At 44.4% G+C, this 24,867-nt stretch overlaps 1 protein-coding gene across 2 annotated transcripts in view; it reads left to right on the top strand.

The window, feature by feature from the left end:
- LOC148015232 (SUMO-activating enzyme subunit 1A-like) overlaps positions 1-24,867 on the top strand; it is a 128,753-nt gene that overhangs the window by 102,894 nt on the left and 992 nt on the right. The gene's annotated exons all lie outside the window — the stretch shown is intronic.

Raw genomic sequence — 24,867 nt, 5'->3', positions numbered from 1 at the left:
GTTTGCGTTTTTACGTTTTTGCGTTTTGCGTTTAGGGTTTGCAGCCCCAAAAAGGGGCGCCATCCTAGACCGACTGTGCCTATTTATAGGCCACTCTCTCATTCATTCCTTACAGCTGATTCAGTCAGTCCGTCACCTCTTCTCTCCAGCCTCTCCACTACCCTCACACCCCTTCAGGAGGACATTGCGGTTCGTGATTTGTGGCTGTCTTCATCATCTTCCCTGTGCTACGGCATCCTTGTTCCCTTGTATCACATTCACTCCATGATTCGGAACTTCATCATTCCATTTATTAGAGTTTCTTCTCTCTTCTCTTCCTTACTCCACGTTTGCCGAGTTCACTCCGTGTTCCTCCCCACAAACCCTACTGTCTCGCTGGTACGTCATCCTTTGACAGGAGTGTGAGTGTGAGAGAAGAGAAGCTTGAATGTGTAACAGCCCAAGAAAATGGGCAAAATTCCAAAAAATGCACTAACGGACCTTTTAAACAGTCTCTTTTTTGTAGAATTCAAATGCACGACAATTGTACCATATGGTATGAAATGGATGCATGGTTTGGTACCATATGAAATGAATTGTACACGCATGGAATGCAACCCTGCTTCACCCATATGTCAATTGAAAACTTGCAGTACCATATGAAACGAACTGTACGCGCATGGAATGCAACCCTGCTTCAGTCATATGTCAATTGAAAACTAGTTCATATCTCTACTGCAAATACACAACAATACAAGCATGGCCATCATGTGATAAATCAATCCTATTCACATTATCCAGCAGCTAATACAGATGTTCATGAATGGAAATAAGAGTAACTCCTGTAAGATGATGCTGCTTTATAGCGCTGTAAGATTTTAAGTACAGCTTGAACCTCCATCCCTCCAGCAGCAGGCTGAACCTCTGTTAGACTGTAGTCACTCCCTGAACTTCAGTTGCAACTGGGTGCTCTTTTGTTCTACTCCATGTACGTCAGAGAAATTCTGAGTCTCCTTTCACTGTCTAAGAGTGACCATAATTTTGAGATGGGAAAACATGGAGATCGAGACACATGAGCATCATGTATATTTTAACTGATTTCATGTGAGTTCTTTGAAAGATTCCACTGCCCACTCTATGATACATTCATCCCCTGCTGATAATATTTTCATTAGAAATAAACTCCAGGATCTTGATTATAGAAAAAGCTTTGTTCCCTTCACATATCGGGACTCCGGAGATTGCTCATCTACCTAGTGATTAATCATTACTCTTCAACAAAGCTGAGTTAATGCAGTAGCCTTGAAAGTCAAGTATTGGAAGCATAAAGCTAGACAATTGCAGATTGCAGCCCTCTATGAGAGGTCCATATGCTGGCTCCCTTTATTAGTGACATAACATGTCCACCATTAAAGGAGAAGGTTGATCTTGTTCCAGATGTTGTGCTCTTGAACAAAACATGTCTAGGTCTGACATCAATGGGGCTAGTCTGAGACTGATGACCTTTGCATGGATCTTGTAGGTAGCACCAGGCAAAGTGATCAACCTGCATTGTGTGATCTCCAATTTGTCTCCTCTTCCTTTGGGAATGAGGTGAATTAGTCCTTCAAGAAAACTCTTTGGCGTGATCCCCAATGCCATAATATCCTTGAGAGTGGAGATGAGTCTTGTGTTGATAAAATGCGAGTAGCTCAAAAAGGACCTATCCAATCCATCTTCTCTTGGATGCTTGAGACAGTGCCAGAAGTGCCTTCTCTAGCTCCTCTGTAAAAAGGGCCATCATCCAATCTATGACCACCCTGCTGGTGCTTTTGCCATATTGTCTCTCTATCCTTCTCATAGCCTAGGGGTCTAGTTGTAGATCCTAGCTAATCTATGTGGTACTATGCAGTCTCTTGTCCAGCCTCAAGAGGACCGTGCGCAATGGATTCATGAGTGCTCATAAGTCTTCAAACACATTGTTTGTCTAGAGTGTCTTGACTCTTGGCCTTGTGGTTTGGAAAAAGTTGGTATTGACCTCATCAGCGAATTGAGTGTAAAAGGAAGCTTTCACATAAAACCAATACTTGATCAAGCTTTCTTCTTAGCATCAATCTCTGCTTTAGCAATATGCATCCTCTCAGCCCACCATTTGCACCTTGAACATCTCTCTTCCTCCCTCTATAGTGCAGCTGGTGCTTCTCTAGCAGTCTTCTCCTTTTCTAGAAGGCCCTATCTTCTCCTCGTGGTCTCCTCTTTGAAGAAGGAACTTATCTCTTGTAGGCTCTCATCCAAGCCTTTAGCTACCTGTCTGGCTAAGAAGGATATGGATTTCCCAACTGTGCAATTGCCTCTCTAAGATTGCCAGCATAAAATAGGTACTCTAGAATCCTATCATTGGAATGGGATGCTCTGACTCTCTAAAAAAGTAGTTGAATTGGTGAGCGGTCCAAGAGGGTCATGCTAAGTTCGATAACTACTATGTCTCCCCTATCACAAACCTAGTCATCCATATTAAATCGGTCAATCCTAGAGTGGTCTTGGCTACTATTCCTCTATCTCTTGTAGAAAACTGAAACAAGCTTGTGGATCATGTTGCCCTATCTTTGGAGTAGGTCTTGTCTCCTATCGCCCTATCTCTCAGAGAAAGGTGAAACAAGCCTATGGATTTGCCTTTTCTCCTCTAATGGTATTTATGTATTTGCCTCTCCTATTCTCCAAAGCCTCTACCATTTTAAAGTTTGCCCCTACTATTTAGCAATCAACTTGCTGTAGGGAATGATTGAGGATAGTTTTGCGTCTCACTAGCCATTCGGGCACCATTATCTTTAACAACATTGATGAAACATTAGTTCAAGCTCAAGGTAGTAAGGTAAGGAGACCTAGATTACAACTAGAAAAAGCAGGTCATCTAAGGGTCTAAGCAAAGGACTACCTATTTATTTAATCAAATTAAATAAGAAAAATCCACATCTGGACTATGAAAATAGCCTGACCTTCTTGACAGTTAGACGGAAGCTTCTAGGTCCTAGGCAACAGCATTCAATCATTAGGCGGCATCTCTTTTTATGTTTTGCAAAAAGCACAAATTTGTGTGTTATAGAGATGATCACATCCTGGTGGAAGAAGCAACAATATCCTAGTGCAAGTAATAGCTTCTTGGTTGCAAGTAGTAGATTTTCCATAACAAATGATGCATCTACAGTCTCTACCTTTTGTCTTTCCCACTACCTCCATCAAAATGCAAAATTCTAGGTGATTACAAGATCAAAGATGTCTTACGAATTTACAAGCTTTGATGACTCACAGAATGAGCTTCTTTCGAGACACTCTTCTGAGCGGTGACATGATTATCACGATTATAGTCATTGAGAGGAGTCCCCCATTTGCACTCATCCCCCTTCTATTCATCTTTCACAGAAGGCTTCGTCCTCATCATCACTAAAGATGTCATCCTTGATATCCTTAGTGTGGGTTCCTCTCTTACCTTCATTGCCCAAAGAAAAACCCAATGGTTTGAACTATTCGTTGTGGTTGTGTAAGGTGAAGTGCATACTCGACAACTTTGATATTTGGGCTCTTGTTTTAGATTTTATCCCTCATCCTAAGGAGGATCCAACAAATGGGACTTCTATAGATTGTGTAGCCTTGTGGAACTGGCTCAAATCTCGAAACCCAATCCTTTCTCTTTATGAGTTTATATAATTTTGTCCTCATGCATGTTCGTAGGTTGAAGACCATAGTGATCGACAAACTAATAATCGCCTTCTCCACTCTCAAAGAGACCCACATGGCTCTCTATGGAACCACAATACCTGAGCCCTATACTGACCAGGTCAATTGCTTCCCAACATATATGTACACTCCAGCTTGTATCTCTATAACTCCCACAATTGCTATTGAGTAAGTGTGACTCTATCTTGGCATAACTTCTCGCAGCATAAGGATGTCTTGTTGAAAGGATCCTCATGGGATGCATCTAAGCCTCTTAGACTAATGCTCTATAGCCCACGCTTGTCTATGGCTTCTAGCATACTCTCTCTCGTATCTTCTTTGCTAGTTGAGAGGTGCTACTCTTTCAACATGTGAAAATCAATCGATCCTTTCATTAATCCTATGTACAAATCTTGTCTCATGAGGCTTTAGCCTTGCCTAAAGTGTCATCCTTGGAAGCCTCGTACATTCTATGAAAGGATCCTCAATGGTTGCGTTTAAGCCTCTTAGATTGGTGGTGGCTTTATAGCCCATGCCCGTCTATGCCTTCTAGCTTAGTCTCTCTCAAGTATCTTCTTTGCTAACTCTTTTGAAATATGTGATGGGGGGAAAGTCATAAGAGTCGTATCTCTTGCTCATTGCTCTAGACTAAAATTCCAAACTCCTCCAGTAATTTCCAAAATTGGCCGAAACTTCAAAACTCCGGTCTTTCCTGTTTCCAAAACTCCCCTATATTATGGTATAGATAGTAGGAAAGTTTTAGGGATAGAGAGTGTTAGGGTGGAGTTGAGTGTTAGATATGCTCAATGTCTCACCCTTGTAAGGTCAAGACTCAGGATCTTTGTGGATCTAGCCTTTTTGTATGTTGGACAGGTTGACCTGACTGCCTTCTTGGCCCATAAAAGAAAGAACCCTCCAAATCCATAACCAGTCTTTCTTTCATGCAATGAAAGTTAATCTTGCTAGCCTTAAGCTCTTCATCTATCATTTTTCTAGATTGCCATCTAAGCTTCACAGTGGAAGGACATGGGTGGACAGAGCCATCTTCGTATCAGCTTGTTTGGAATTAAATAAGGTTATGTTCCTCTCGTATTTATTGTGTACTCTCTATTCCTAGCCATTTAAGTTTTACATGGAGGTGGAGATCTTGAGAGGGAGAGAGAGCTTGTAGGAAAAGAGCAAAATTATAGAGGGTGGAGAGATTGAGGGAGTAGGGAAGATGGAGAGCTTGAGGGTGGAAATATAGCTTGAAGTAGAGAGCTTGAGGGGCTAGAGAGAGCAGAGAGCTTAAGGGAGGATAAACAATGATTGAGAAGGGAGAGAGTGAGTCCTTTAAAAAATAGAAATTAAGAGAGAGAGAGAGAGAGAGAGAGAGAGAGAGAGAGAGAGAGAGAGAGAGAGAGAGAGAGAGAGAGAGAGAGAGAGAGAGAGATTAATACCGAGAGAGAGAGAGAGAGATTAATAGAACCGAGAGAGAGAGAGACGCGGACGGATGAGAGAGTCTGGTAGCGCGATGGCGGATCGTGGTCATGGGTGTCTGTCCTTCGTCGGGTGAGCCCGTCCGTCGCCTTTCCGTCACGTGGCCCTGCGCCTCTGCCGTCTAGCCCCTGCGTGTCGCCCTGTTTCGTCCCGCCTTCCGTCCCGCCCTGTCGACTGCTTGTCGTGCCACCACGTCTGCAGCCGCCCCGGCTCCCTGTCGTCGTCGTTGCCTGTAACCGCCCTTGTGTTGTCACCCACAGGCTCCTCGCCTGCATCTGGCGGCCCGTCAGCTGCGCCTCCAGCCCTGCTGTCGCCCGCGTGAACTGTGGGCTCTGCGCCTGGTTCACGCCCGTCCGCCTTGTGCGTCAGGGCTTCTGCCCACGCTTGATTTCTGCCCACGCCTGATATCCGCCCTCGCCTGTCGGTCGCCCCCCTCGCCTGTCGGACCCTGCCCTCGCCAGTCAGCCATCGTGGTGGTCGCCCCAGACTTTTAACGCCTGCAACCTGTTCGTGTGACGTCCTGAGGGTCGTCCTCCGCCGTGTGCGAAACCAGCTTACAGGGGTGCAGATTTCTAACTTAGCCGATAGTGATCTGCACTGTGTGTCGGTCCTCCTTCGAGATCAGCTCGTCATACAAGATGGTTGGTTTGGATCTGGATTTCATAGACCAAACGGTGGCAGCACTTGGCCCGGATTCTGATGCTGAGGAACCGGAGGATATGGTTCCGTGCACTGAAGAGATGCCCCCGGGTCCTGACATCCAGCCTGCGGGTAAACGTACCAAGCATACCTCGGAAGAGATAGGTGTTATTCAGGATCGTTCCTATGCGTAGGTTGCTTCGGATTCTGTGGACTCTCAGGATGTGGACTGGGAGCATCTGCTGGAATTTGCCAACACTCTGCTTGGCGAATATGTTCAACATAATCAGGAAGCCTTTTCTGACTCTGCACCTGAAGATGTTCTGGAAGCTACCGTCGACCCAAAAACTGTCCTACGCTCCTTTTCGGTGTTTTATGATCATGCTGTGATACTCTTCTTCACTGGTCGAATCCCGCTGCTTTCCCGTATTCGCCAATGGCTGCAGAGTCTGCTACAAGGGGAACGTGTTGAAGAGATTTTTGTTGGGTCCGGGGGTTTTTTTGAGGTCCTCTTGAAAACTGCGACGCACCGTGCTGCTCTCCTGTCTAAACTGCCTTTGTTTTTTGATCCTCGGTTGGTTCATGTGGTTCCATGGCGCCCGATGGCAGATTTTAAGCGCCTGCCGCAACGTGAATGCCCTGTGTGGGTAGAAGTGGAAAATTGTCCGGCTGTTTATTGGCCGCTATTGAAGGATGCTATGGCCGCTGTGGGCACGGTTTTGGTCCCTCCCAGTCTTAGGGCTGTGAATCGCAACCGCTTGTGCATGTTATGGGATACTGCAAGGAAAAGGCCTGCTTGGTTACGCCTCAATTGCTCTGGCATGCAACCGTTACACTTTCGTTTGAAATGGGGCAATTTTGCAGGCCATTGCTTTTCCTGTGGACAGTTGGGGCATTTTATGGCCGAATGCCCAGAGCAGCAACACATTTCAGATGCGGGCCATGTTGCTCCGCCCATGGAGGATATGGTGTGTGATGCTCCGTTGCTGGATACTCTCCACCCGCCCCAAGTTCTGGCCAAAGGTAAACAATAGGTTTCGGGTCTGGATTCCCGTGCCACTGATTGGGTTGAAGTACGTGCAAAAAAAGGCAACAGGATTGTTGCTGGCATGGAGAGTACTGTGCCTACTACCTCACAAGATTCCATGCGTACATATATGCGCAGGAAGGAAATGTTGTCTTCCGAGCGCTCTGCTCCTGCTCTGGTTTCCTCAGCCCCCCGTCCTCAACCCGCCAGGAAAATGTATTCGGATCGTCTAAAGGGTTCACCTGCAAAGCTGGCTTTTGATACCAGCGGCAACGTCATTACCCCGTGGGACCGTCGTTATCCACGTTCCAACCCCAAGCAAGCAGATATGTCGTCTACTTCCAAATCTGGTCCTCAGAACTCTTTTGCGATGTTGGCGGATTTCTTGGATGAGGGAGTCCTGGACATTCTCGCCGACAAAGTCAAATCGAGGCAAGCTGTGCCTCGTACCTGATTTTGTTTTGCATACACATGAAAATAGCCACGTGGAATGTGCGAGGAATTTGTTCTCGACACAAGCAACATGCCATGTGGACTGCATTGTATGAGAATCAGTGGGATGTCCTGTGCGTTGTTGAGCACAAGAGTCACGGTGACGCCGGAAAAGTTGTGGATTGCCATGGCTTTTGTTTGTTCTATGCAGGAACACATGCCATGCATTATTCGGGTGTGCTCATGATTGTACATGCCAAATATCAGCCTGTTCTTATTAAAAATGATGTTCATGGCCGCTTTTTGGTGATTGAAAGTTTATTTGAAGGGGAAATCTTATGGTTACTTGGCCTCTATGCTCCGAATGATTCCTTATCTCGCCGGGAGCTTTGGCAGACTTTGCAGACTTCCTTGTCACTTGGCAGACGGGGCTTCTTCATGGGGGATTTCAATATGTGTGTTGATTCTTCCCAGTCCACATCGGAGCACTCGGTAATGGACGCGCCGGAAAGTCGTATGTGGCATGAGTTGGCTCTTGCTGTTCTTAAGCAAGATCTCTGGTCCTGGCTACAGCCGTCTTCTACAGGGTTTACTTTCCATTCGGCCTAGTATGCAACAACATGGTCGCGGTTGGACCGTATATATATCATGCAGAATGATGATTTTCTTCCTGAGATGCTCGAAATAAAAGTGTTGCAGCAATATGCCTTGTCGGACCATTTCCCTCTGCAGTTCGAGTTGCTTGCACAACCCATTGCACCTTTCAAGCAATTTCTGGAGAGACTCCCTTTGCGTTTCAACTTGTCCTACTTGAAGCATGCAATTTTTCAGGGCTATATGCAGCAATTGCTTGACAGATTCTTCTTGGACTTTTCCTCTCAGGGCACTACGTCATTTGAAAGATTGCTCTCTAATGTGCAGCAGGTTGCTTGGCAGTATGGGATCTATCATGCCTCTCTTTGTAGGCGCCGTCGACAGGCAGCGGAGGACCTGCTGGTTTTGGTTCGCTCTTTGCTGGTGGACACTCCGGATGATGCATTTCTGCTTGCACTGGCCATGCGGGTGGCCGATCTTATTAAAGACTTCCAGTTAAAATCGTATCAGCAGGCCAAATTGCAACATCTGACAGAGACTTTGCAAGATAGTGCATGTCAGACCCATAAGTTCTTTCGAGCTCTCCATGCCTCTCCTGCTCGAGAGAATATGACCAGACTCGAGGATGCGGAAGGCCACCTTATCCTGGATCCACAGACTATTGTGCATATATGCCGGAATTATTTCCGTGACCTTCTCGGTTTCGCTTCTCCACCTTCAGCCCAAATTACTCAGGCCCGTTCGGTTTTTTATAACCTGGTCCGCAATCAGCTTCCGCAGGACATGCAAGCTACTATGGAGTCAGATATTGGTGAGGCAGAGGTTATGGACGTCTTGTTACACTTGCCCAAAGATAAAAGTCCGGGTTGGGATGGTCTCACCAATGAGTTCTTTGAAGCTTTCGCTACCCAACTGGCGAAACCATTGCAGGCTTTGTTTCAGCAGGTGTGGGAAACGGGGATCATGCCTCCCTCATGGAAACAAGGACTTATTAAACTGCTTCCAAAAGTTCCTTCGCCATCTAAGTTGACACAGTGGCGCCCACTTTCTTTGATGGGTTCAATGTACAAAATCTTTTCCAAAGTAATGGCGAATCGGCTCCATAAGCATCTCCCTGCCCTTGTGCACCCTCTCCAGTATGGTTTCATTAAGGGCCGAAATATTCTGCACAATGTTTTGAATGCCCAAATGGCCATTGATTATGCCAGGCATTCTAATCAGGAGGTAGTACTGGTTCAACTGGACCTGGAAAAGGCTTTTGACTATCTGGACTGGTCTTTCGTTGCTGAACTTATGTCTGCTATGGGCTTTGGTGCTCAGATGTCTCGTCTAATCTACACCATTAGTGCTGCGGCGTCTTCGCGAGTCATGCTGAACGGAGGTGTTACTGAGCCATTTGTCCTTGCCCGTTCTGTCAGACAGGGGTGCCCTTTGAGCCCTCTATTCTTTGCCCTTGCGACATATCCAGTTCTTTCCATGTTATCTCATATGGCCGCCTCTTCTCAGTTGGCCGGACTGTCGCTTCCTACAGGACAACACTTCATTAGCCAATCCCTGGCGGATGATACCTTTATGATTTTGCGTGCGGACAAGGATAACCTTCGAAAAGCATTGGATGTTTGGGGTCTCTTTGGTCACGTGTCAGGCCTTCGTATCAATGCGCTCAAATCAGCCATTCTAAGCTGCACGGAGTCGGATTTGCAATCCTTGGACTGGCAGGGTCTGGTTATTCCTCGTGGCTCCATTGTCAGGCATCTTGGATACCCTTTGGGTGTTGATGTTCCCCCAAAGCAGCTTCTGCAGTGGATTTCTCAGAAAATGGTGGCTAAGTTTATGTATTGGAAGTCTCAGGCCTGGCCCTTCCATGTTCTCCTCAAAGTAGCCCAGATAATTATGTTGCCAATGCTCACCTATTTCTTGCCATTGTTGCCCTGGACTACTACGACTCTGAATGCTCTTACTCAGTCTATTCGCTTCATGCTATGGAAGAAGGACTCATTGCATGCAGGTATTTCCTGGATCTCGTGGTCGCATGCGTGCACCCCCAAAAGCATGGGTGGCGGAGCTATTTTAGATGCCCAAACTCACATGCAGGCACTCCGTTGGTCTCTTTTCCGTGCCATGTGCTCGGATCATCATCCGTGGGTCGTTATAGCCCGTTATTTCCTTGAGGGCCATGGGCTTCTGCATGGCAATACCCAAATCCGGAGTTCTTGGTGGCATGTTTTTAATGCTGATTCGCGGTTCTCCAGTTCTTCTTCATCACTGCTTACTCATTTGGTATGTTCCTGGAAACACGTCCTTCAAAAGGCTCAGTGGCATCCAACGGAGGATCGCTTGGCTACTAACTCTTTTCAATTGGAATTACTGGCAATCTCGCGTTTACTTTCGTGGGAAGGTAAACATGAACTTAGACCACAATTCAACCGGATGGCACGTTTGGGCTTGTCTTCGGTTGCGGATGCCACCCTTGCCAGTCGCAATGTGCTTATATCGTTTCGTACAGCTAGGAGGCTTTTCAGGATCCCTTGTGGATATAGGCCTTTATGGGAACAGCTATTGACGGTGCTCCAGAGCAGACAACCCTTTCCTGCCCTTGCTTCGGATCATCCCTGGCAGGATTGGGACCTACGAGGCCGGCTGAATTTGAGCAAAGCTTCTGCTAACCAAGTGTATCATCTTCTGACTAAAGATCATCAATGGCTAGTTACTAAAGCGAATGCTTTATGGGGATTGCGTAAATCCCGGTCATGGTGGAGGGCAACTGTGATGGAGGGCTGGTTGAACAAGACACCCTTTAAATATAAAGTCTTTCTTTGGAGAGTGATGATTGGGGGTCTTCCGCTTGCTTCGGCTCTTTCCAAGCGACGAATCTCCAATGGCACCTGTTTCTTTTGCACCACTACTATGGAATCCGCCCGCTACCGATTTATTTCTTGCCTCGTCGCTAAGAAAGTCTGGTTATTTTTGTCGGCTGTTTGGCGAGGGGTGGTTGATATCACCCTGCGCCCCTTTGATTGGGTTTTTGGCCAGCCCAAATACCCTACTCCCGCACAGCCACATATGAAGCTCATGTATCACTTTCTTCGATACTGGGGCTGTTGGCATAACTGGACCATTCGGAATGCTTTTCTGTTTGACTCCGCCTATAATGTTCAGCGGCATATTGTGAGGCTTAAGGGCCTCTTGTATTGGCAGTTAGCTCTTCTCCATCGTTCTGATTTGCTCTCTACGGAGGACTTCCGTCCCTGGCATATGGCAATTTCCTCCGCATCCTTGCCATGACATTGTAACTTGTAGTACTTAGAACCTCTTCACATGATGGCTTGGATTGTCGTCATGTATCTTGTAATCAAGTAATATTGTATTTTTTTCGTAATTAATACAATTACCTTTTACGAAAAAAAAAGAGAGAGAGATTAATATCTACCAAGGAGTGCATTTCTTTTTGGTCGCTTTTGGCTATTTTCAGGGGTTTGACCATATTTTGGATTTTGCTACTTTTTGTTTACATATAGTTGGCTTGCTCTTCCACTTTCATTATCCATCATTGATCCTTCGTGATTAGGCAACTCTCGTCATTCTCTGATTCCCCTGCTATCTTCTGATGCCCATGCTAATGCATAGAGCTACGTGTTGGGGTTCACCGTTGTATTTCTTGGTACACTACTAGCTTGTGGAATTTTTGCATTTATAGGTTACAAACTTGTTTTACTTTGCATTTATAGTTCCCTCTTCTTGCTCGGCGTTGTGTGTTCCCTTTAGCATTGGATACTCCTTGTCTACCTCGCCTAAGTTAGTCCTCTTTTGTACCATGGTCCCCGGACCTGGATTATGCTGAGGACACCTTTTATTGGTTGCTTTCATTCTAGTGGCAGCATCTTCTTTGTTTTCTTGCAAGTACTTTATTGAAGGACATCTACGGCTGACATGTATGCTATGGGGGATCGTGTGGCTTGGGATCATTCAGATCGACTGCCATCCTATCACTCTTTTCCGTCATATTCTTTTAGGGCTTATAGTCCGCGATTAGCATTGAGGACATCTCTTGACATCTCTTGAGTAGGTGCCAATCCTACCCTCTCTACTTGCATCCGATAAGTTGGATTGGATAAACTACCCTCTATGGTCTTGTTGCATGGAGTGTCTCCTCGACGATTGTGACCTTTGGGATTTATATCTCAACCTATCGTGGATCCTCATGATGGTGTGAATGTGGATTTTGCAGCTTTATGGGATCAGTTAAATACCAGAGCCCGCTCTTTTCTCCTTTTGAGTTGTATAGATTGTGTGCTTGTGCATCTTAGACATATCTGCATCATTGTAGAGATTTCGGGGAGATTGGCATCTCAAATCTAGACATTTGGGCATTGCTTATCTCTTAAGTTGAAGCTACGACAACTTGTGGCTGCGGATTCCCCTACGGAGGGATTATATCCATATCATGGAGGACCTTTGGGTTGAGCTTTCATTCCTTGGTATGGACATTTCTTCGGAGGACCTAGTTGTGACATTCTCTCAGATCTTTCGTTCACTGACATATGATGCGTTCTACACCAGTCTTCTCACTTCTTGTAGTCAAAAGACTCTCACTTTGGAGGAACTAGTCCTGTTAGTTCTTGAGCAGGATGCTTGTCACAATGAGCCTGATTCTTGCGGAGCTTGTGTACATGACGATGCTCATGTGGCTTTATCTCTATGTACAAGATAAGCCAAGCAGAAGAAAGGGAACGAGGAAGAAATTAGAGTCATCTTTTAGTCATCAATGGATCATGTAGCCCTTTGGGATCGACTCAACTCTAGAGCTTGATCCTTCTTCTTTATGAGTTTACAAGATTTTGTCTTGGTTCATGTTCGTAGATTGAAGTCTGCGGGGTGAAGATGTGGAAGAATCTTGTGTCTCTTTATCATTAGAAGATGTTTGCCCATTGGATCTCATTGGAGAAGAAGCTTCAGATGCTCAATGTGATGACTTTGCTTCCATGAAGGATCACATCAATAAATTGGAGGATATGCAAGATGAGATTGCATCCCTCGAGAGGATAATATCTTTGGATAATATGGCTATGATTTTATTGACTCAACTACCATCTCCTAAGTATGATGTCTTCTATACGAGCCATCTAACTTCAAGGACTTAAGATACTCTTCTTTGGGAAAGGCTTTTGTTAACCCTCAAACGAACGAAGGTGGAAAATCCGGAAAAGCTAAAGTAGAAGACAAAGGCCAAGGCAAAGTGAAACTGAAGACAAAGACGCACAAGGAGAAAAGTCCTAAATAAGGGAGAAAGGTGCGCAAGGAAAAGTGCAAGTCAATACTTTCATAAAAGAGCGCAAATGCATCATGGTTTAATTCAAGGAGCGCCGTGCTCTCACCCGTGCAATTTGTAAATGTAGACGGGCGGTGGAAAGGAAGCTAGGAAGATAGAAGGACAATGGGGAAAAGGGCCTAGGCCACGACCGGCCAAGTAAAAAAGGGGATAAGGGGATGACCACCCAAAAGCTCGAGTGAGCTATCTTTGTCTTTCTCAAGTTGGCAGGAGAGGGGGCTATCTATGCTTCATTTCCCTTCCATTGTGCAAGGTGCTTCGAGGCAGCTTTCTATCGTCGCACTTGTTTTCGATTGTGCACCATTTATTCCACAGGTTCCATCCCATCCCCCACGATCTCCTCTAGTAGTTTTTTCCCACCTCCCATCCCTTTCAAAGGAGACGATATTGGTGATGTGGCTGTGGATTTCCTGACCCATTGTGTTTCGGAGGGGACTGCCCAAGATCGTGAGGAGATTCTTTGGGGTTTCTACTCTACTTTGGGCCTTTTTTTTTTGCGGCTACCCCTTTCCTTTGTCATCGAGCCACCATCCCTTGCCGCTTGGCCCATGGTCCTTGTTGTTTTTATGTAGCTTGTGGTGCCTTTGATAGTTCCTTAATATTGTCTCATTGTTGGATTGGAGGCTTGGCTCACCCATCCCTAATCGGTGCGAATCTAGTGACTCGGAGAGAAAAGTCATCCCTAAAAAGTGTGGGGTATTTGCCACGGACCATACTATTGGCTCTACATTTGCATACATATGCTCCACCCGATACAAGCCACAAATCCACTTGCACGGGGGATACAAGCTGCTCTCCATGTCTTGATTTCAAGCCTATGGGATGAGACCCTGATCTAGTCAATGGCAACCCGCATCTCATGTGGGTTTAGTATTCATTCGTTATTATTCAGTGTTCATGGTTTGTGCTATCTACCCTTGTGTTTCTTTATCGGTTTGTACATTTGTCATACGATTGTGTTGTGTTTCTGTGGTAGAGCATTTCTTTACATCATCTACACATCCAAACATCTAGGTCTCACAATGAAGTTGCCTGTTGTAGTTCTCAAAAGATGGTCTTTGTAGTAGGAAAACTTTAGGGAGGGGCTATTGAGCTGAGATCCATGTGTGCTATATGTGTAGCTCGTAAAGATCTTGCGCACGATCGGGTTCCTTTTTGAGTGAGAGAGGTGTATGGAGGGGGAGTTCGAGTTATACTCGAAGGGGGGGAGCGGGGAAGTTGGTCCATGTCAATCCCAAAATGTATATGCCATTGCTTGGCTTGTGCATACCATGAGGTAGTTGAAGGCTTTAAGTCCCCTTTTGATGCTCAACTGTAGTTGGTTCTTTGAGTTGTTCCTATTTCCATATATGTCTTGTTATGGTTTTTCAAAATTGTTGACTATCCTAAGTAAAGGGTACACCTTTCTTGATTTCAATTATGTACAAGCGCATAGTGCACAAGCAGACTTTCTTTTCTATTCAAACATGTGGATCTTGCAACACTTTAAATAAGCTAACCATAAGTCAACAATGATAGTAGGGATTATGGCACCTTTTGCTTTTCTCGACTTTTGAGCTTCTGGTATCTCGAGCTTGTCATATTCTAGCTTTTGCTTCCCTCAGCTCCTTGTAGTTCGGGTTTTGGGTCTATGGTTACTCATGTTGCAAGTTTTGGCTCAATTTTTGATCCTCTAAGCTTACCTACATATAGCAATGTTTGCACATGCAATGGTGCAATCTAACCTATGTGCCCTAGTCATATACACTATGAATGTGAGATGCAAAGGTGAATGTGATTGAGGCAAATCCTCAAAGATCCAAAAATGGAAATAGTGTTCCTAGGAAACCCTCGATAGTACATCATTGTCGGTGTGATAAATGTATCAAATAGCCATTTGTGTGTGCAAGGCTCCTAGAAAGGTGCCTTGTGGCACTGTTGCCCCAACTTGGCCAAAGCAGCATACCCTCATGTGAGTCTATCCCTAGCCACCTGCGCCATGTGAACCTCGTTGTCAATAAAGTAAAAGTGACTCCTGAGTAAACATACGAGTCTACCATCTTCAATTGTCCCTCTCGTAGGGTGAAGATTGACCTTCTCCTCACATAGGCTGATACGTGGAAGATTAGGATCTTGCTCTTTTCAAGATTGACAGTGAGTTCACGCTGTGTATAGAAATCATGAAGGGTGTATAGATGTCAATGGGTCATTGTGTGGCTATGATTTGATATATGCTGTTTTCTCTCTAGGGGTATCCCTCTCAGTCTCACGGTTCATATGCTTGTATGTCCCAGAATCAATGCTGCCACTTGATAAAACTGTGTGAGGGCTATCTGTTGTACTTTGTCTTGCATACCTACGACTAGTAGGAATGTTCTGACTCTTTGGATCTCTAGTATATAGTGGCCCAAATGTCTTTGATTTGGTGTGCTCATCATTGACTATATGGTATGCTTCCCTTGGAACGATGTGTGATATGTCTCTTGTGTTTGGGCTACTTATTTTCTTTAGGCTATGGCTCCTATCTCTTGGTTAAGCTATAAACAAGAGATGGCTGTTGCTTTCATAGCTGAGATAGAGTATTGAGCCCTTTTTTCAGCCACTAGAGTGGCTGTCTTCTTGAGGGGACTACAATCAATTCTTCGTTTTCCGTGCGACTCTTTGACAATTATCTACTACGATAGCTAGAATCTCCTAGCACTTTTTGGTAACTTGATCATCACACCAGGGATGCAGTATATGGAAGTCCACTTCCATTTTAACAGAGAGGAGGTTGAGCTAGACACCATATGCCTAGAGTTTGTGTCTTTATTAGATAACTTTATAGATATTTTGACCAAGGTGGTCAACCGAATGATTCTTCAATTTGCTACCTAGGATAGGCGTGGGTGCACCCTCCCCTATTACTTTGAATTGATGGAGAGAGGGTGATTCCCTTTGGCTTTCCCTTCTACATTGAGTGGGGGTAGCCTTTTTCTCTTGAGGGTGATAGTCTACAGGATTTTGGATCATTCATTGCTTCAGTGACACTTATTAATTTGTACATTGTATCATTATTTGGATCCTCTTGATGACTATGTTTGTAAATTGGCGCTTAAGCAATCGAACAATTCCCCTTTGAGGGTGCTGTCCAAGTGGCACAATTGCATAGCATTTTGCATGATCATGATGATCAGCATTGCCTTTTGCATAATCCCATGCATTGGCATTCTATTCTTGTAAATATGCATTTGTGCACATGTATCCCTTTTTGGTCTTTTGAAGTGACCAACTCTGGATCCACCATATTCGTGGCAGCTCTTAATCCCTTTCTGGTCTTTTAAAGTGATCAACTCTGGATCCACCATATTCGTGGTAGCTCTTATGGCAGTCTCCCTTGCTTACTCAGCTTGCCTAGCTTGTTTCCAACTTTTTTACTTCTCTTGCATGGTACTCTGTGATTTCTTTGTGATCGACACCTAGTGGTGGTTGGGATAACTTGTTTGTTTTGTGAAGGTCTTGGGTTTGACCATCCCTTTATTCTCCCCAAAGGGCACAGATTACTCAATAGAAAGAAATTAATTGAAAACCTTGACTTAAAGCTAAATCCATTTAAAACAAGTAGAAGCCCTTTTAAAAAAAAGTCCACTATGGTTCCATCCACATTTGCAAATCATGGTAGGCCATTGGGCAGCCAATGAGCACCTTTTGTCCGATGCCTTGGTGTCTTTGTGGTAATCACTTGGACTCTCTTGGTAAGATAGCATTGTCTTGCAGTCTTGGTAGGTCATTGGACAACTAACATGCACCTTTTGCCCAATGCCATGGCTTCTTTGGGGTGGGACGCCTTGGGGTGAAAAGGAAATAAAATTTGGGCTTGGGCTAGTACAATCTCTTTTTGGTTATAGTTTTTGGCCTAAGAGGGGGTATTGAGCTCAAAATACATTAGCTTTATTAAAGCAGCCTCAAAACATGATAAATTAATTAATTAAACCTTATGTTTTTCTAGAGTTTATGTGTCCCAAAAGCGCAAAACCCATTGGGAGGACAATGGACCCAAACTTTCTATAAATTAGGCATGTTACCCTTCATCCAGCCTCAATCTTGTTTTCGCAGGTTGCAAGTGCTAGAGCTTTGTTGTCAACACCCTATTCACGGAGGATATTTGAGCTGGAGCTGTCATCCACCATGAGGTGCCAGCTGTCAACACCCTGTTCACGGAGGACATCTGAGTTGGAGCTGTCCACCATTGTCATCCACCATGAGATGCTTGCTTCCCAACCCTCCATTTGCAGATTTTGATTGTTTCCAGTCATCCTTCCACTGCTAGTCATGAAGGCTGCTGCTATCTACTCCAAATTTTTATGTTTGCTGCTGCACACTACTTGAGACATTGTGTTTTAGCCTCATTTGCTGCTGCCTGCATCCGATGACTACTGGGAGTGCTGTATTTTCTGCATATTGCTGCCGCCCAGCCTGTTTGTGACCTTCAGAAGCTGTTTTTTGCTGATTTTGGGCATCACTACCTTCCATGTCACCGTCTCCCTGCCCATTTGCAGTGCCAGTCTACTGCCTTCTTGACATGGATCCCTGGCATCCTACTACTGCGTTTAAGATGACCTGAGCCTCCATCAGTGTCCAGCTTGCACACATAGCTCCCCATTTCCTATTGTTGCTTTTGTGACATCATTCCAACTTGCCACGATATCCCCTACCTCATGTACAACTGCTACAATTTGTATTAACATCTATTGCTGCTGATACGTCATAAAAAACTGCTGGTAATGTTGCTGCTGACCAAAATGCAGCTTTTGCAGCTTCTTCCAACCACTCCAGGATTGCTTCAGCTTGTCATCTTACTTTCCCTTCCAAAATGCAGCTACCTGCTGCTCATCAATAGGACTTCCATGTCAACAACTGCTTCAGACTGTCCATGTTGCTGTTCCACATTAAACTACAGCCCTTTACTGCCTGGTGACTTCTCCCTGGTGCTTACATTGTCATTCAGCTAGCCGTGCAGCCTTCCGCAGGCTTTGCACAACTAAATGCAGATTGTTCTTCTCTTGGACTCTGCTTCTACAGCCAAAACTTAGCCTTTGCCCAACCAAAGCAGACTGTTGCTGCTCTATTGTTAAAGCTAATGCAGATTTCTCTTGTCATTGGTGTCCAAAATGCAAATGTGTCTTGTGGTCTAATACCTCTTATGTATTTTATCGTCCCCCATGTGTGAATGCACGTTATTGTATGTAAAATTGTGTATCTAGGTGTGAACATCCAGTTGCACATATGATGGATGGAGGTCGATGGAGGGGCCACTTGTATCCATGATTTCTAGGATGATGAGATGTAAGGCCTTGGTATCATATGAGAGCATTAGAGCTGAGCTAGCGGCCACACTAGTCGTAGTAAGGTCCTCACCCAATCGGTCATATATGTACATAGCCTATGGGATCTACCCAAACATAGATATGCATGGTTGGCCCTTGAATCTTGTTGATAGTGTGCGAAGGAGGGTGACTCTTCATGTTGGTATGCATAGATGTTAGCTTGCTTTGAGTTACATGGCTTTAGCATGGACAGAGTATCCCCTTTCAATACTCCCTTATCTCACCTAGCTAGACATCAGGCTGAGGACATGGTTGGCCACCAACATAGGGATGAAGATGGCTTTCTATAAAGAGCACTTTCTCCACACTACAGATGATGGATTTATTGTCTACCCAAGATAGGTGGATAGCCACCTCTCACATGGGATTAGATATGCTATTGGTCAGCTGCGAACATCTTCACACGGGTTGGAGATTGAGACTGGGAGAAATAGATGCTAAACCTAATTACTGCTGTAATTTAGGGTTTATAGCAGTAAACTCTCTGTTGTCCACCAAATTTGGCTATACTCTGCTGCCAATGGCTGAGAATCATTGAGAATGCTTGTACATAGACTGGAGGAGATGAGAGAACGTTGTAGAGAGAGAGAAAATCAGCTGAAATGTATCTTTTGATTTGTAGCTCTGATGACAAATCTGATGGCACCAATAGATTCAAATGGGGGGTCTAACACCAGCTCAACTGGCGAGCCCTCCTCTTGTACCGCCGCCTCTCTTGAGGCAGAAGAGAAAACCTAGTGCCCCCTGTCTTGTCGCGGAACGCGATCAATCATCGTCGCCTCTCAGAGCCAAATTTGATCATCTCCTCTCCCTCCACCAAGCTCAGAATAGCTGCAATTCAGCTTCCACCACCCTCCAACAGCCTTCTTCCTAGTTGCATGGGAAAGTTTTGCCAAGTGACAGCCTTCCTAATGCATTTTCAGCCATTAAATTAAAATTTCAGAATGAATTAATTCTGAAAATTAATTTCAGTCCTTTTGACCCTGCCCAAGATTAAACATGCCCATCTGTAATGAAATTGGCTAGGCCATTTGCAACTTGAAGTGGTTCCCAACCTCTGTTGACCCTTAGACTAGCATTAATTAATTAATTAATGCTAGTCCCTAGTGTCACCACTAACACTTAATGGTCAAACACTTGTCCTAGGGTCCAACCTGGCACCAACTGACAACCAAGACCCAGTTGGCATAACTTAACACAACTTTTGTCTTTAACACCCACTGCATCCTTAGGGTCCTTGGCTTGTTTCCATGAAATAATTGCCATGTGCATCACATGTGCTAAACAACTTGCACATTTGATTGATAAATTAATCAAATGTTACTAGGAAGTTTAAGGCATCTCAAAATTTCACATCCCCGTGACACTTGGCCATTGTGCGGTGTCAAAAGATGATGTATCAGCGAGACAGTAGGCTTTGCGGGGAGGAACACGGAGTGAACTCGACAAACATAGAGAAGAGAAGAGAAGAGAGAAGAAACTCTGATGAATGGAACGATGAAGTTCTGAATCATGGAGTAAATGTGATACAAGGGAACAAGGGTGTTGTAGCACAAGGAAGATGATGAAGACAACCACGAACCACGAATCGCAATATTCTCTTGAAGGGATGTGAGGGTAGTGGAGAGGTTGGAGAGAAGAGGTGATGGACTGAATGAATGAGCCGTGAAGAATGAGCGAGAGTGTGGCCTATAAATAGGCACAGTCAGTCTAGGGTGGCGCCCCTTTTTGGGGCTGTAAACTCTAAATCCAAAACACAAAAAGACAAAAATGTAAACTGCGGGTGAAGGGTTTCTCAACATCTCCTCTCAGGTCCAAAATGGGGAAGAAGGGAAGAGTGAGGTGGAGATGGAATGCTACATGCAGCAGGTGTCACTTGGACAGTGTGCCTTGTGGGGAAATTGTTCACCTGCCCAAGCCCCCTAGTACAAAGATGATGAAATTATGGAATGCATAGGAGGAATGTCGGACTTTATATGGTGCCGAGAACCATAAGGATATGCCCGTACTCGATCTCGGGAGGTGGCTCCGTGCTGACTAAGTGACCAAGGCAAAAAGAGAAGAGGAGGAAGAAGATGTAGAGGATCCCTAAGATCCAAGATTTCCACCGGAAAGGGAACTTGCAGGAAAGAAAATAGACAAGAGTGAACTGGAGAACTCGAAACTCAACCTCGAGAGAGAAGACAATAGCTCCTTGCATCCATGCTGGAAGGAATACGAAGGCCTCATTACTAAGTTGTGGCTGAACCTTCGAGGTTTCGATCTAGGTGATATCTGAAGATCTTGGGTATCAGTAGAAGAGATGACTGGTCAAAGAAAGCAACCCCAATAAAGTAGAGGATGGGTGAAGAACTTCATATGGAGTAGATTTCCCCTCTAAGGTGGGAGGTGAAGGGGCTCCCGTTGAAGTCGAAGAAGAAGTAGATGCCCCCTCTAAGGGCAAAGAAATAACATCCCCCTCTGAATTCCCTTCTAAAGTAGACAGGGAAGTCAAAAACTCATGGGTCACGGACTTCGAAATGTCTGATGACGAAGGAAGTGCCGCCGGTCATGCCGAAGAAGGTATTTAGGGTGCCAAAGAGCTCCCAGAGGTAGCATCTCAAACTTGAGTAGTCGAGGGTGTGGAAGGGTGGGGCTCAGAATGAGTAAGAGGTGGGTAATAGTTGATGTCTCTTAGTGGAGCGGACTGGGTAGTTGAAGAAGAGGAAGAAATCGAGCAACCACTGTCTCTCGAAGGAGCGGATTGATAAGGAGATGATATCAAACAATCACTGTCTCTTGATGGAGTGGACTGTAGATCCATAGGTTGTGGAAGCCACTGTACCTGAAAATAAGTGGGAGAAGATTACTGCTAACATTGCAACGATCTCCAGGAGGTCGTAGTGCCAATCGATCCTCCATGTGCTCAAAAGGACTTAGTGCACATCAAATGCGTCTTATTGCCTTGAGCATAGTACTCTGATAGCCGATGCAGAACAATCTTTGTGGCCCAGAAATGAGAGGTGGCACAAGGAGTGCTTGGTGGAAGATGTATATACTCCGCGGGGGTGGGGAGTAAAGGTCAAAGTCGGCAATCTTCAGTGGGATGACCGTTCGTGCCACAGTACGAGCACCTAGTAGTCTGGTCATCTATTGGTAAAGAAGCCATGGATACCGGTGTCCCTTGATGAAGAAAGAAGAGGTGGAAGAGGTCAGCCACGAACCACAAATCGCAATGTCCACCTCAAGGGATGTGAGGACAGTGTGAAGCACGAACCGCAATGTCCGTCGCAAGAGGTGGGAAGGTTGGAAGTGAGGTGTTAGTGGGAGAAGGATGCTACCAGCAATAAGAGGTTGCAACCAGTAGAAAAACGCAGGTGAGGAGAGAGAAATACTTAAAATGCAAGTGAGGAGAGAGAAAGACTAAAAATGCAGGTTGTAGGAGAGAGAAAACAGCAAACACAGGCTGCAGGAGAGAGAAAGACTAAAAACGCAGGAAAAAACCAGCGGTAGCAATCAGCATGCTAAAATCAGCTCCAAACAGTATGTGATAGGCTAGAAACAGGCACTAGAGTGTCGTAGATTGCAATGGCTAGCTTGAACCGCAATGTCCTCCGTGTCCGGGGTGTGGGCAACAAGCTCAAATATCTGAAATCTGCAAAAACAAGATTGTTTTCTTAGTGGAGAGTGATCAGCAACAGTCGCTCTGCAAATTCAGGGAAGCGGTGCACGAATATTCTACTATAATGGGTATTTAAGAGACAATTCATGATAATTTAGTTAATTTGAAAGAAACTATATTTAGAAGCGATTCTCGTGATATTCAGAAGGCTTCTTTATATGTAACTACTCCCAAAAAGGTCACTGTTGGGGATATTTTATTACCAGCTGTAAAGAGCTGCAAATTGTGGGTGGAAGGCTGGAAACAGGCGCCAGACTGTAGATGACAGCAAGGGACAGTTGAGACTATGATATCCTCCGCGAAAGGGGTGTGGGCAGCAAGCTGAAAACACCTGAAACCTGCGAAAACGAGATTTTGATGCAATGGAAGAAGAGAAGTGGATGCGGAACCCACCACGGGTCTTTGCCGTCACTGGAGTGGAGGATCTTTGCTGCTGCTTGAGCAGATCTTACTCTGATACCATGTCAAAAGATGACGTACTAGTGAGACAGTAGGGTTTGCGGGGAGAAACACGGAGCGAACTCGACAAACAATGAGAAGAGAAGAGAAGAGAGAATAAACTCTGATGAATGGAACGATGAAGTTCTGAATCATGGAGTGAATGTGATACAAGGAAACAAGGGTGCCGTAGCACAAGGAAGATGATGAAGATAGCTACGAACCACGAACCGCAATGTTCTCTTGAAGAGGTGTGAGGATAGTGGAGAGGTTGGAGAGAAGAGGTGACGGACTAAATGAATAAGTCGTGAAGAATGAGTGAGAGAGTGGTCTATAAATAGGCACAGTCAGTCTAGGGTGGCGCCCCTTTTTGGGGCTGCAAACCCTAAACGCAAAACGCAAAAGCGCAAAAACGCAAACTGCAGGTAAAGGGTTTCTCAACATGCGGAACCTAGTGTTTCATGCCTATAAAAAGTATGTGGAAGTTCATTAGCACTATGTTTGTGAGTGGATGTCAGCTAGAGAAAAAGAGTTGTCTTACATACCCATTGAAGATAACTTGGTAAATCTTTTCACGAAGGCTCTTTCTCGACCAAAGTTCTAGGCTTTTTGGTAAGCCTTGAACTTAATTCCATTTGTTTCATGATTTGTCATACTCTATACTTTCATAGGTTGCTATATTCACATGAGTGAATTTATGTAACCATGAATGACCTTATATTTCTTTTTATTTTCTAGGAGCTTGTCATTTTTCCTTAAGTCAGTCCGTCCATTTTATGGAGGGGAGTTTGTAGGCCATCTTGTAGCCTACGTGTTGATGCCCTTTGATCCATGATCGAGGCTCCCTAGGCATTTAAATTGTCATTAAACAGAGTTGTTGCTCCCAATGTCCTAGGCACTAAGTGACACTAGGATTAGGGTTTATTTTAGGGTTTCCTATGACAGTCAAGCTGTTAGGATTTTTAAAAAAAATGTAATGACACTTCATGTCTCATTTGCACATAAGTGTGGCATTTTTGAATGTGATCGTCTCAAGCATTGTACCCTCTCATAATACATAGTCTCTCATTCGTGAGTCAGTATCATTGTGGATCAATTAATTTTTTATTTTCTATTAAATTAATCACGCAATTGCTCCACATCTAGGTCAACAAGAAGGAAAATAATTAAAATAAATTAGATTAAAAATTAGAAGTACTTAAGTATGACTAAAAATGTTAATTTTGTGAAAATTTACGAGTTTGTCCATTGCCTTCTCTTCAACATGTGCTCCATGACTCCCATGGTTGTAAGGCACAAAAGATACAATATCATATGGTACAATAAAATACGGTACTAAATGGTACCTTATGATTTTATAAGGTACGGTACGATATTAGTATGAAAGAAAAATAACATAATTTCTCAAAAAACTATAAATGATAAGAAAAAAGGCTATATCAATGCCATTACAAAATAAGATCAATGATCATATATGATACAATTGTCGTAGTCAGAGAGTCATGACAGACTCAAGAGTCAAGAGTGGAATTTGCCAATTTGGATACAATCATCAATGATACATCATACAATGCAAGAGTCCTAGTACCTTGCAAGTAATGAAAGACACTTTATAGCTTGCCAATGTGACATGCGTGGGCTGTATGTATATCTGCTCAGGGCTGAAACTGCAAACTAAATATCTGGCATTGTGTTGCTTAAATAAATGAGACATGCAACTACTGGAGCATATGTATGAATGTCAAACAAATCACTGTCATCATGCAAAAACAGCTTGAGTCCAGTCTCTATCGGTGTGCTATCTGGCTTGCAATCTTGGAAGCCAAATCTCTCAAGGAGTTTACCAATATATCTAGAGTGTGACAATCCAATGCCTCTAGCATCATGGTTAAACTAAATGCCCAAGTAGCAATGCAAAGGCCTCAAATCTGGCATTTCAAAAGTTTGCTGCAAATTTTTCTTGAATGCTGAAATCTGATCAGCATGTGCCCCTGTGAGTAGCAGATCATCTACATGAAGACAAATAACCAGCAAGGATCCCCACTCTTTGCATACATAAAGAGTAGACTTTGATGGGTTGTTAATGAAACCTTGGCCGAGTAAAAAGGCATCAATTGTTGCATACCAAGTTCATGGAGCGTCAATGTGGGAAATGCAGGTCACATAGCATATGAGTACATGAATATGGACAAATAGTATATGGATTCATAATACGTATGATATGGAAAAAATGTCATCCCTTCCATATGCA

The sequence above is a fragment of the Lygodium microphyllum genome, chromosome 24 (assembly GCF_053477565.2).
Source record: "Lygodium microphyllum isolate KBCC chromosome 24, Lygodium_microphyllum_v1.1.10, whole genome shotgun sequence".
NCBI classification, from domain to species: domain Eukaryota; kingdom Viridiplantae; phylum Streptophyta; class Polypodiopsida; order Schizaeales; family Lygodiaceae; genus Lygodium; species Lygodium microphyllum.
This window is presented reverse-complemented; position numbering and strand designations above follow the sequence as displayed.